This window comes from Trichechus manatus, unplaced genomic scaffold (genome assembly GCF_000243295.1).
Source record: "Trichechus manatus latirostris isolate Lorelei unplaced genomic scaffold, TriManLat1.0 scaffold00133, whole genome shotgun sequence".
Lineage (NCBI taxonomy): Eukaryota > Metazoa > Chordata > Mammalia > Sirenia > Trichechidae > Trichechus > Trichechus manatus.
This window is the reverse complement of record NW_004444069.1, coordinates 6,645,648-6,658,698: the sequence shown is the minus strand read 5'-3', so window position 1 is coordinate 6,658,698 and position 13,051 is coordinate 6,645,648. Positions and strand designations below refer to the sequence as shown.

Below are 13,051 nucleotides of genomic sequence, written 5' to 3'. Positions count from 1 at the left end.
GGCATCCTGTAACTATACAGCAGAAACGTAATGCTGCCTAAGAATAATACCATGAAAGTTAACAATAACCAAACAGATCAAGGAAAGGCATTAGACAAATCAAGAGCTTTGTTGTTTTTGGGTGCCCTCCAGTCAATTCTGACTCATGGTGACCCCATGCGACAGAGGAGAACTGCCCCATAGGGTTTTCTAGGCTGTAATCCTTACGGGAACACATCATCAGGTCTTTCTGGGTGGGTTTGAACTATCAACCTTTTGGTTAGCAGCTAAGCACTAATCGGCTCTTTTTAATCAAGAGCTGAACAACTAAATATGCCTTGAGAAAAAAGTACTCATTTGAAAAGATAACTCAGTGTACCAGTATACCATCAAGCTCCCACCTCACTTTTAAAAACCAGTATATTAATTCCTTTACCATTTCTGTTTATCCCACCTCCTAAACTGACATTGTGAGTTGTAATTCATAATTAATTGTAAGTATGTTGTTGTTATTGTTAGTTGCCGTCGAGTTGATTGTGACTCATGGCGACCTTACCTGTGCAGAGCAGAACTGCTCCACAGGGCTTTCAAGGCTGTGACCTTTTGGAAGCAAATTGCCAGGCTTTACTTCCAAGGTGCCTCTGGGTGGGTCTGAATCGCCAATTTTTCGGTTAGTAGTCCAGTGCTTAGCCATCTGTGCCACCTAGGGACTCCTAGTCTCGGAGCCCTGGTGGCATAGTGGTTAAGAGCTCGGCTACTAACCAAAAGGTAGGCAGTTCAAATCCACCAGCTGCTCCTTGGAAACCCTATGGGGCAGTTCTACTCTGTCCTATAAGGTCGCTATGAGTTGGAACTGACTCAACAGCACCTAACAACAATAAAAACAGGGGCCCTACACTTTAGAAGACTATAAAGCTTGTTTTTATTTTAGTAAACCTACATAACTTGGTAATTGTAAATAGGTGAGATTTTAAATATCCAATCTAATTGACTAAAACAATGAGAGAAAGAAACAAAACTTACACTAAGACAAATTTTGCTATCACTCTCAGGAGCAAAATGATTAGGTTCTTCTTAGCTAATTGCAATAAAAGTATAATCTGTGACTTCTTCCTTATAAACTCCAGAGTCAAAAGTGGTTACAAACACGTACCACAAAATCCCAATGATCACATAAATGTTTTCCCTACATTTTCATAGTCATTCATTCAAACAGTTAATAAACTCTCATTGCCCACCTGCTCTGTTCCAGGCAGTGAAGATACATAACCACCTTGTTGAGGCTTCTGCCTCTAAGTAGGGGGCAAAGAAGTAAACCAACTAGTCCAGTCACACTCTTTCCATTATGCATAATATGAAAAAATAAAATTATGACAAATGCTGACTGGACTGACCTTATCTGAAGTCAGAACCTTTCTTGTCATTCTAACACTGCAGCAAATCTGCTCCTTCTAAACATTCTCAGACAAGAGCATCCTGGTCTTGACCCCAAAGCTCAGGAACCCCTCGCTGTGCCCCTGATGCAAATGCATCTATCACTGAACTTCTACAAAACTCTGACATTATTATTCATCTGTATCCTTAACGAGATTAAATTCCTTCAGGGCAGGGGTTAGGTTTTATTTTATTTACATAATAAACACTTATGTAGTACTTACTATGTTCCAGCACTGTTCTAAGTACTTTATAAATATTTACTTATTTAATCCTTATAAAAACCCACTGAGGCAGGTACTAATAATATTATACCCATTTTATAAATGAGCAAACTGAGGTACAGAAAGGTGAGGTACCTTGCCAACTAGTAAGTGACAGAACTGGGATTTAAGCTTATACAGTCTGGTGCTAGTGTCTGTGCTCTTGCTACTACACCAACAGTCTGAGGATCTCTAGGGGGTTCCCAAGACCCTTTCAGTGGACCTGTGAGGCCAAAACTATTTTCATAATAATACTAAGGCCTATGACCTTTTCAGTAGCCCTGGTGGCACAATGTCTAAGAGCTCGGCTGCTAACCCAAAGGTCAGCAGTTCGAATCCACCAGCCACTCCTTGGAAATCCTATGGGGCAGTTCCACTCTGTCCTACAGAGTCACAGAGTCAGAATCTACTCAACGGCAATGAGGTTTCTTTTTTTTTTTTAAAATATCTCTCTCACTCTCATTATCTCCCAAGTGTCCGGTGGAGACTTGGACAGAGGCTACATGACCTGTGCAATAGATTCAATACAGAAGTAAATATGAGAATCCAGCTATCTTCAAGTGAGTCAGACATTAAAAAGATTTGCAAAAGTGAAAATAATGCCACTCTTGTTACTAATTTTTTTTCTGGGGGGGAATGTAGTTATTTTTCATAAAAAATGTTATTGATGTTAACATGGTTATTATTATTATTTTTGAAGAATTAATAAATGTTTTTAAGTGTTCTCAGTTTTCATTCCTAATACAGTTAAAAAGCAGTGGATGGAATCCACCCAAATGACAGTGCTTTGGGGTCCTCAATATTTTATGAGTGTAAGAGTCCTGAGACTAAAACCTCTGAGCACCACTGTACTCTACCATGCTGCCTCTGTCTTACTCATCTTTCTCTCCCTACAGTCTAGCCCAGCACCTGGTCCATAACAGGCACTCAATGCTTGCTGACCCGAACTGAACAGAGACGGGAGAAAACGAAGTTTTCATCAGAGTCATTTAAGGAAGAATTGGTATTGGGCTGAAAAATCACTGGAAGAAATGAATGAAGTGTTTCCCTCGTGAACACTTAACTGGGATAAAGAGTGGGAGACGTGGACCAGAAATTCCCAACCCCAACCTGTTCCCAAGGAACTCTGGTGGCGCAACAGTTAAGCGCTCAGCTGCTAACCAAAAGGTTTTCTATTTGAACCCACCAGCGACTCTGCAGGAGAAAGACCTGGCAATCTGCTTCCATAAAGATTACAGCCAAGAAAACACTATGGGGCAGGTCAAGATGCCCAATGAGTCAGAACTGACTTGACAGCACCCAACAACAACCTGTTTCCAACCCAATTACTTAAGCCAGAGACCAAGGGTCTGTGTTGACTGGTTCCTTCCTTCCCCTCATTGCCTCAAGCATAGCCAATTTATCACCCAGTCCTGTTATTTCTACCTTCGAAGTGTATCCTGAGCCCACCCTCTCCTCTCAGCCCCTCTGCTACCATCCCTATCCAGGCCACCACTATCTCTCACCAGGACCTGCAATAGCTTCCTAATGGATCTCCCTGTGTCCACGCTGGCCCATAAAGGCAGAGGGCATATATTTCTTTCTTTAAAGACTTTAAAAGTTTTAGATTTCTGACTCAGTTCTAACAATGTGCACTGTCTTGAGATCTGAAGTCATTCTTTCACAGGTGTTAATAAAAGGAACTCTGGGGAGGTCCATGGGGAGAGGATGCCATAAGTTTGCAATAAAAACAGTAGAGCCATTTAGAAAAAATGTATGTAATAAAGTTAGAGGCTGAAACATTAAGAGATTAAAATCTTATTCTGCCTGCTTGTCTGAATATTGACAAGCAGGTACCTGTACATTTAAAAATTGATCCTTGTAACTCCTTCCGTCCTGCATTTAGTAACCATGAAAGTGTCTTTGCCAAGTTGGAAACGTTCTAGACTCCGAGGTAATGTTATCTTCTGGAAATATAACTTTAGGCTCAAAGAACTACATCCTAATTGATTGTCACGAAAAACTATTTAAATTGAGGGCCTGAGCTCTTAACAATACGTTAATTGCCTGTTTTCTCTGTTAAGCAGAAGACGTGCAAAATTTATTTCTATCTCTTTTCCCTCTGGCCAGAGGAAAAGCAATACAGTAATTGTTTAATATTTCTGAAATTGACCTGTGTCTCATAATTGGTAAGATTTATGATTGATGGCGTCTTATCATCACTGCCAGCCCCTGAGAACATAAAAAGTACTAGGATCAAAACTTTCAGAATAGGATCTGTGCATGAAAGAAAATCCTGGAGACAACAGAAGGACAAACTATTCCCCTAGGAACCAAACTACTATGCGGAGGAGAGGAGGGAGAGCGTTATGGATTGAATTGTGCACCCCCCGAAAATGTGTGTCAACTTGGCTAGGCCATGATTCCCAGAATTGTGTGACTGTCTACCATTTTAACTGATGTGATTTTCCTATGTGTTGTAAATCCTACCTCTGTGATGTTAATGAAGCAGGATTAAAGGCAGTTACATGAATGAGGCAGGACTCAATCTACAAGATTAGGTTGTGTCAGGCCAATCTCTTTCGAGATATAAAAGAGAAAAGTGAGTAGAGAGACAGGGGGACCTCATACCACCAAGAAAGCAGTGCTGGGGGCAGAGTGTGTCCTTTGGACCCGAGGTTCCTGCACTGAGAAGCTCCTAGACCAGGGGAAGACTGATGACAAGGACCTTCTCCCAGAGCCAACAGAGAGAAAAACCTTCCCCTGGAGCTGGCAACTTGAATTTGGACTTGTAGCCTCTTAGACTGTGAGAGAATACATTTGTCTTTGTTAAAGCCATCTACTTGTGGTATTTCTGTTATAGCAGCACTAGACGACTAAGACAGAGGGGTCAATGCAACTTGTTCAGCAACATTTCCAAAGCAGAATCAAAAGTAGCCAGCGTGACCAAAGCTAGCTGTGCATCCTTTGGCAAGACACAGGTTGTCTCTGCTTATCCGTTTTCTCATCTGTAAAAATCAAGAAATTGGAATGGATGATCCTTTCTTGTTCTAACAATCTTTGACTCAAATCTTTTTGAATGTAGAGTTGCCAGCTTTAGCAAATAAAAACATACCCAGCTTGAAGAAAAAAAAAAAAAGCAGCTAGAATAATGGTTTAGTTCTTTTATGGATATCTTTTAAAAGCGCTGCATCATTGACCCTTTTGATGGCACAGAGGATGATACTGAGTCAGGCTCGCTAGCCACTGACAATTCCAAGAGTGAAGTAAGTTACAAGAGTTGGACTCTGAATAGGAACAAGTTGTAGGAATATCTTAACCTATTTATTTTGCTGATAGTTTCCTTTTGGTTTATGTAAATATCAGTAATATATGATTTAAAAAAAATCTATGTCTACCTGGAGAATACAACCCTAAGTGAGAAGAAAGCATTTTATCATAGTTTCCCCTACAATCCATTTGCCATGTAATAACCACAGTAATTCTTTAAAAACACAAATCACTGGCCCCTGCTTAAATCCTTCAATGGCTTCCTACTGTACTCCAATAAAAAAAAGTCCTCACTGTGGCCTACAGAGCCACTGGCCACCTCTCCAGGCTCATCATGCTCCACCTCAGGCTGTAGCCACACTGGCCCTCTGACAGTTCCTACAACATCTTAAGCTTTATTAAAACCTTGGGCCACTTGCAGTTTCTTTAGCCAAGGAGCACTTTCCCTAATTCTTGGCATGGCTAGTTCTTTGTCTTCCTTCTATTCTCAGTTTAACTGTCACCTCCTCCTGGAGGACTTTCCTGACCACCATATCTAGCACAGCCCTCCCCTACACACTCATTTTATATAACAGTCCCCTATTCACATCCTTCAAGCACTTGTCCTGGTCTGTAAATATCTGACCTATTTCTTACTGTCTTACTGTTTCCCCAGTGGAATAGATGCTCCATGAGAAAACCATGACTATATTGTTCACTGCTGTATCCCCAGCACTGAGCACAGCGTCAGGCATATAGCAGCTCTATACATGTTGATTGATGGGAAAAATTAATAAAGGAAGTAGGGAAAGGAAGAATATCGAAGCCACAAACAGGGGTGTTTAAAGGAATATTCAAAGCCCAGAGAGCATTTCAGACTTCTGATACTGACTCATCTTCAGATATTCACTCATTCATTCATTCATTCATCAAACATTCACCAAGTGCTACGGTAAACTGAACAGTCCGACTTCCTGCTCTCATGGGACTCACATTCTAGTGGAGGCTAAAAAGACAAAAGCCAAGTGAATAAAAATGATGCCAGGTGGTTATGAATGCCATGGAGAAAAATAAAGTAAGGGAGAGACAGTAGGGCATGATGGGAAGAGGGCATCATGATTTTATACAAGGTGGAATGAAAAGCCTGTCTCTTTGGTAAGGAGACATCTGGAAAAATCCTGAAAGATGGGAGAAAATAAGCCATGGGGACATCCAGGGAGTGTGGTGGGCAAGAGCTTGGCATGTACAAAGACAGTAAGATCAGCGAGTCCGGAGCGAGGAGAGAAGTAGTCAATGATGAGGTCAAAGGCAAGAGGGGCCATATCACATGGGCCATGAAGGCCACTTTAAGAGCTTCGGCTTGGGGAAGCCACCAGGGGGTTTTGAACAGAAAAGTAACATCATCTGACTTACATTTTAAAATTATTATTCTGGCTGCTATGGGAATCAACTGTAGGGGAGAAAGGGAGTAGGTGGGAGACTATTTAAAAGGCTATTGCAATAATCTGGGGGAGTGTGGATACTGGCTTTGACCAGGGTGGGTAGCAGTGAAAATCATGGCAAGAGGTCAATTTCAGATACATTTTGAAAGTAGAGCTCATTGGATTTGCTGATTGGATGCAGAGTGGGACAGAAATAGAGGAGCTAAAGATGACACTGAGGTCTTCGGCCTAAGCAACTAAATATATCAAGTTTCCTGAGATGTCGAAGACAGTAAGAAGAATAGGGTGCGGGGTGGGAATCAAAATTCCTTTAGATGTATGCTTATTAAACATGCAGGTAGATATGTCAAGTAGATATACAATCTGAGGTGCAGGTTAGGATGAAAATTTGAGAGCTGCTAGCCTCCACATGGCATTTCAAGCTATGAGACGGATGAGATCATGTAGGTAGTGAGTACAGACAGAGATTATGAAGTCTGAGAATGCAGCCCTACAAACACACCTTCAAATGAAGTTGGGGAGATGAGGGAAACTCAATAAAGGACACTGAGAAAGAGGTGTAGGGAGGCCTTTAGGTCTAGTTCTCCAGAAGGTCTGAGAGTGCTTCCTACAAACCAACCAGAGTCTTTCAAGAAAGTGTGACTGACTATGTTAATGCTGCTTAGAGGTTAAGTAACATGAAGATTAAGAGCTGACCACTGGATTTGAAAATGAGGAGATAGTTGAGGGTCTTGACCAGAATTATTTTGATGTAAAGTTGGGGAAAGTGAAAGTTTGATTGGAATGGTTCCAAGAAAGAACAGAAAGAAGTGAAGGCAGGAAGTATAGAGTTATCTTCTGAGGATTTTTAATGTAAGAGATTAGATAACTGGCAGGGGAAGTAGGTGGGGAAAGTGGGGTCAAAAGATGTTTTTGTTTTTTTTAGAGATGCAACAGAGTGCAGCATGATGGTATGCTGACAGGAAAATTTTGTGACACAGAGGAGAGAAGGGATAAGTACTAGAGCAATGTCTTTGAGTAGGCAAGAGGGATGTTGTTCACATGTGGAGTGGTGGCCCTTTTGGGAACACAGAGTTCACACACAGTAAAGAAGGCAGAGAATGCAGACGCAGACATAAGAAGGTGGGTAATGTAGTTTGCAGACGTTTTCTTCTGATTACCTTTATTTTCTCAGTAAAACAGGAGGCAAGATCATCAGTTGAGAGGAGAATATGAAAGAGAATTTGGGAATTTAAAGAGAAGAGAAGATACAAAGTAGTCATCTATAAGAGTGAGAGAAGGAAAGTATTAAGAAAATAAAGCAGAACTGCTAGGCAGCACTAAGTCTTAAGTTCATGACTATTTGAGATTAGAGGTTGTTATGAGTTGATTTGTGTCTCCCAAGAAGATATGTTCATTCTTAATCCTCGGTACCTATAAACATGACCTTATTTTGAAACTGCATCTTTGCAGATATAATCAGTTAACATGAGGTCACTCAGGAGTAGGGTGGGCCCTAATCCAATATGACCAGTGTCCTTATAAGAAGAGGAGAAGAGAGACAAAGACAGATGCAGAGGGAAGATGGTCATGTGAAGACAGAGGAAAAGACTGGAGTTATGCCGCCACAAGTCAAGGAACACCTGGGACTACCCAAAGCTAGAGGAGGCAAGGAAGGATCTCTCCCCTACAGGCTTTGCAGGGAGCATGGCCCTGATGACATTTGATTTCAGACTTCTAGCCTCCAGAATTGTGAGAAAATAAATTTCTGTTATTTTAAGCCACCAAATTTGTGGTACTTTGCTACAGCCACCTGGAAAATAAATACAGTGATCATAAATTCAAAATGAAATCAATGTGACCAATCATCATGGTTGTGTATTTTTCTCCAGCCACAACCAGCTTCATAGGTCTAGGTGCAGAATAGGGAGAAAGTTGAAATAATAACTGTAGTTGGAGATTCACAAAGCAAATATGTTAGAGAGAGACAGCGACAAGGGAGTTGAGGGCATACGCGAAGGAGCAAGTATAATGATGGTTCATGGAGTCCACTCTGATGAAGAAGAGAAGTGAGGACATGTATAGAGTGAGGGCAGATGGACTACAGATCCCAGTGGGGTTGCATGTAAGATATGGCAAGAAATGTGGTTTACTAGAGTGACATAAACCCAGGATCAGTCAGGAATCTGGATGCTGGTACCATCATAGATTAGTTGCATTTGTTGTGATGCTGAGTAACACATTTAACTCCTTTAAGTCACTATTTCCTCAGTTAGAAAATGGGGATAATAAACCTGGCCTTAGAGCCTATTCTATGAGATCCTTTTAGTAAAACAGCAAAAATAGCAGAGTGGCAGATAAAATAAAGGATATTACCCGTAAGATCGATGCTGGAGAAACCCCAAGACTATGGCCCCCACACACTCTTTTAGCTCAGTGGTGAAGTCACTCCCGAGGTTCACCGTTCAGCCGGGGATTGGACAGCCCCATAAAACGAAATGGGACTAATGAGGCACAGCAGTTTAGGGACAAGACTAGAAGGCAGAAGGGGCCAGGAAAGCCAGTGATAGGGAACCCAAGGTTGAGTAACGACAGTGTTGACATGTAGTGGGTTTGTTAACCATTGTCATAGGGCAGTATGTATACTGTTTAACGAGAAAGTATTTTCTTCTGTAAACCTTCATCTAAAGTGAGAATAGCAGCACAACTGGACAAATGTAATCGATGTCACTGAATTGTACATGTAGAAATTTTTGAAATGGTGTATCTTTGGCTATGTATATTTTTACAAAAAAAAAAAAGTCGAGAAGGGGAGTGTTGACATGTCGTGGGGTTGTTAACCAATGTCATAAAACAATATGTGTACTGACTGTTTAATGAGAAACTATCTCTTCTGTAAACCTTCACCTAAAGTACAATTTAAAAAAGAAAAGAAAAGAAACAACTGCAATAACAGCAAATCCTGGGGCAGGGAGGGAATCTGATTTCCAGAGTTGCCACATTATAATATTAAAAATGCACAGTCTTCAATAAAAAAAAATTGCAAGTCATGCAAAAATAAAAAGGAAATTATGGCTAATACACAGGGAAAAGAGCAATTAATAGAAATTGTACCTAATTAAGCCTAAAGATTATAAAATAAGTGAAAAAGTCAGATACAAAGGTTTTTTTTCCACTTAGATTGATTCCATATATATGAAACGTCCAGAATAGGAAAATCCATACAGATTAGTCATTGTCAGAGGCTGGGGGCGGCAGGGACTGAGGAGTAATAACATAATGAGGACCAGGTTTCTTTTTTGGGTGATGAAAATGTTCTGGAATTAGATAGTCATGATGGTTGTACAACACTGAATATACTAAAAGCCAATGAATTGTATACAATTTAAAATGGTTAAAATAGTGAATTTATGTCAAATTTATTTCAATTAGAAAAAAGAAATGTGGGTAAAGATAAATTAACTGTGGTACATTCCTACAGTAGAATCTATAAAGCAATTAAATGAACAAACTAGTGCTATATTCAACAAAATGGATGACTCTCTGGCAAAAGAAGCAAGACAGAAGAGTATGGACTGCATGATTCCATTTATTAAGGTTCAAACAAAGGAAAAACTAAACTACAATGTTAGTCAGGATAGTGGTGATGCTTGGTGGGAAGGGTGAGAGGCATGAGCCAAGCTTCCCAGCTTCTGGTAATGGTCTGTCTTTAATCTAGAAGTTGGCTTCACAGGTGCATCCACTTTTTGAAAATTCACTGAGTTGTGTACTTATAATTTATGCACTTCCCTTTACATATGTTAGATGTCAATAAAAATTTTACTAAAAAAAAAAAAAAAAAATCAGAGCAGAAACAGAGAATAGAGAAACAACACAAAGAATCCACAAAACCAAAAGTTGGTTCTTTGAAAGGATCAACAAAATCGACAAACCATTGGCCAAATCGACAGAAGAAAAATAGAAGATGTAAATAACCCAAATAAGAAACAAAATGGGGGACATTACAACAGACCCAACTGAAATAAAAAGGATCATAACAGACTATGAAAAGCTATACTCTAACAAATTTGAAAACCTAGAGGAAATGGACAAATTTCTAGAAGCACACTACCTACCCAAACTAATACAAACCGAATTTGAAAATCTGAACAGACCCATAACAAGAGAAGAGAGTGAAAAGGTGAAAAAAAACTCCCAACAAAAAAAAGTCCTGCTCTAGATGGCTTCACTGGAGAATTCTACCAAACATTCACAGAACAGCTTACACCAGTACTATTCAAACTATTTCAGAACATAGAAAACGAAGGGCTACTTCCGAATTCATTCCATGAAGCCAGCATAGCCCTGATATCAAAACCAGGCAAAGACACCACAAAAAAAGAAAATTACACACCATTATCTCTCATGAATATAGATGCAATAATTCTCAACAAAATTCTAGCCAAAAGAATTCATCATCATATCAAAAAAATAATACACCACAACCAAGTGGCATTTATACTAGGTATGCAAGGATGGTTCAACATTAGAAAATCAATCAACATAATCCGCCACATAGATAAAAGAATCACATGATCATCTCATTTGGCACAGAAAAGGCATTCACCAAAGTTCAACACCCATTCCTGATAAAAACTCTCAATAAAACCAGTATAGAAGGGAAACAGCTCAACATAATAAAGGGCATCTATGCAAAACCAACAGCCAACATCATTCTTAATGTAGAGGCTGAAAACATTCCCCTTGAGAATAGGAACAAGACAAGGTTGCCCCTTATCACTACTTTATTTAACATTGTGCTATAAGTCCCAGCTACAGCAATAAGGCATGAAAAAGAAAGAGCATTCAAATTGTTAAGGAAGAAGTAAAACTCTACCTGTTTGCAGATGATGATAGCATACATAGAAAACCCGAAAGACTCTACGAGAAAACTACTGGAACTAATAGTCAGCAAAGAAGCAGGATACAAGATAAACATTCAAAAATCAGTTGTATTCCTATACACCAATGAAAAGAACTACGAAAAGGAAATCAGGAAAACAATACCACTTATAATATCCCCTAAAAAAAAAAATACTTAGGAATAAATCTAACTAGGGATGTAAAAGACCTATACAAAGAAAACTACAAAACACTACTGCAAGAAACCAAGAGAAACCTGCATAAATGGAAAAATGTACCATGGTCATGGATAGGTAGACTCAACATCGTGAAAATGTCAATTCTACCCAAAGCAATCTACAAATACAATGCAATCCTGATCCAAATACCAACAGCATTCTTTAAAGAGATGGAAAAACTAATCAGTAACTTATATGGAAAGGGAAGAGGCCTCGGATAAGTAAAGCACTATTGAAGAGTAACATAGGAGGACTCACACTACATGACCTCAGAACCTACTATACAGGTATGGTAGTCAAAACAGCCTGGTACTGGTACAACGACAGACACACTGACCAATGGAACCGAACTGAGAACCCAGATGTAAATTCATCCACCTACGGTCACCTGTCTTGGAAGAAGTACAACCAGAATGTTCCTCAGAAGCAAGGACGATGAGACTACGTCTCACATACTTTGGACATGTTATCAGGAGGGATCAGTTCCTGCAGAAGGACATCATGCTTGGTGAAGTACAGGGTCAGCAAAAAAGAGGATGTCCCTCAATGAGATGGACTGCCACAGTGGCTGCAACGACGGGCTCAAACATAGCAAAAATTGTGAGGATGGCGCAGGACCAGGCAGTATTTCATTCTGTTGTGCATAGGGTCGCTATGAGTCAGAACGAACTTGACGCCATCTAACAACAGTCACCTCACCTTTGACAAAGGCCCAAAGTCCATCAAATGAGGAAAAGACAGTCTTTTTAACAAATGGTGCTGGCAAAACTGGATGTTCATCTGCAAAAAAATGAAACAGGACCCATACCTCCCATCATACACAAAAACTAATTCAAAATGGATCAAAGACCTAAATACAAAACCAAAAACAATAAAGATCATAGAAGAAAAAATAGGGTCAACGCTAGAGGCCCGGATACACGGCATAAACAGGATACAAACCATAATCAACAATACACAAACACCAGAAGATAAGCTAGATAACTGGGATCTCCTAAAAATTAAGCACTTAAGTTCATCAAAAGACTTCACCAAAAGAGTAGAAAGAGAACCTGCAGACTGGGAAAAAATTTTTGGCTATGACAAATCCAACAAAGGTCTAATCTCTAAAATCTACAGGAAAATTCAACACCCCTACAACAAAAAGACAAATAATCCAGTTAAAAAATAAGGCAAAGGATATGAACAGACACTTCACTAAAGAAGACATTCAGGCAGCTAACAGACACATGAGGAAATGCTCACAATCACTAGCCATTAGAGAAATGCAAATAAAACCACAATGAGATACTATCTCACCCAGACATTACTGGCACAAATCAAATCAGAAAATAACAAATGCTGGAGAAGCCACGAGGAGATTAGAACTGCTGGTGGGAATGCAAAATGGTATAACCATTCTGGAAAACGATATGACATTTCCTTCAAAAGCTAGAAGTAGAAATACCATATGATCCAGCAATCCCACTCCTAGTAATATATCCTAGAGAAATAAGAGCCATCACAGGAATTGACAGATACACGCCCATGTTCACCGCAGCATTATTCACAGTAACAAGAAGATGGAAACAACCTAAGTGTCCATCAACAGATGAACAGATTAAAC

At 39.8% G+C, this 13,051-nt stretch overlaps 1 protein-coding gene across 3 annotated transcripts in view; it reads right to left on the bottom strand.

Moving 5' to 3' along the window:
- UBE4B (ubiquitination factor E4B) overlaps window positions 1-13,051 on the bottom strand; it is a 141,914-nt gene that overhangs the window by 93,078 nt on the left and 35,785 nt on the right. The window lies entirely within an intron of this gene.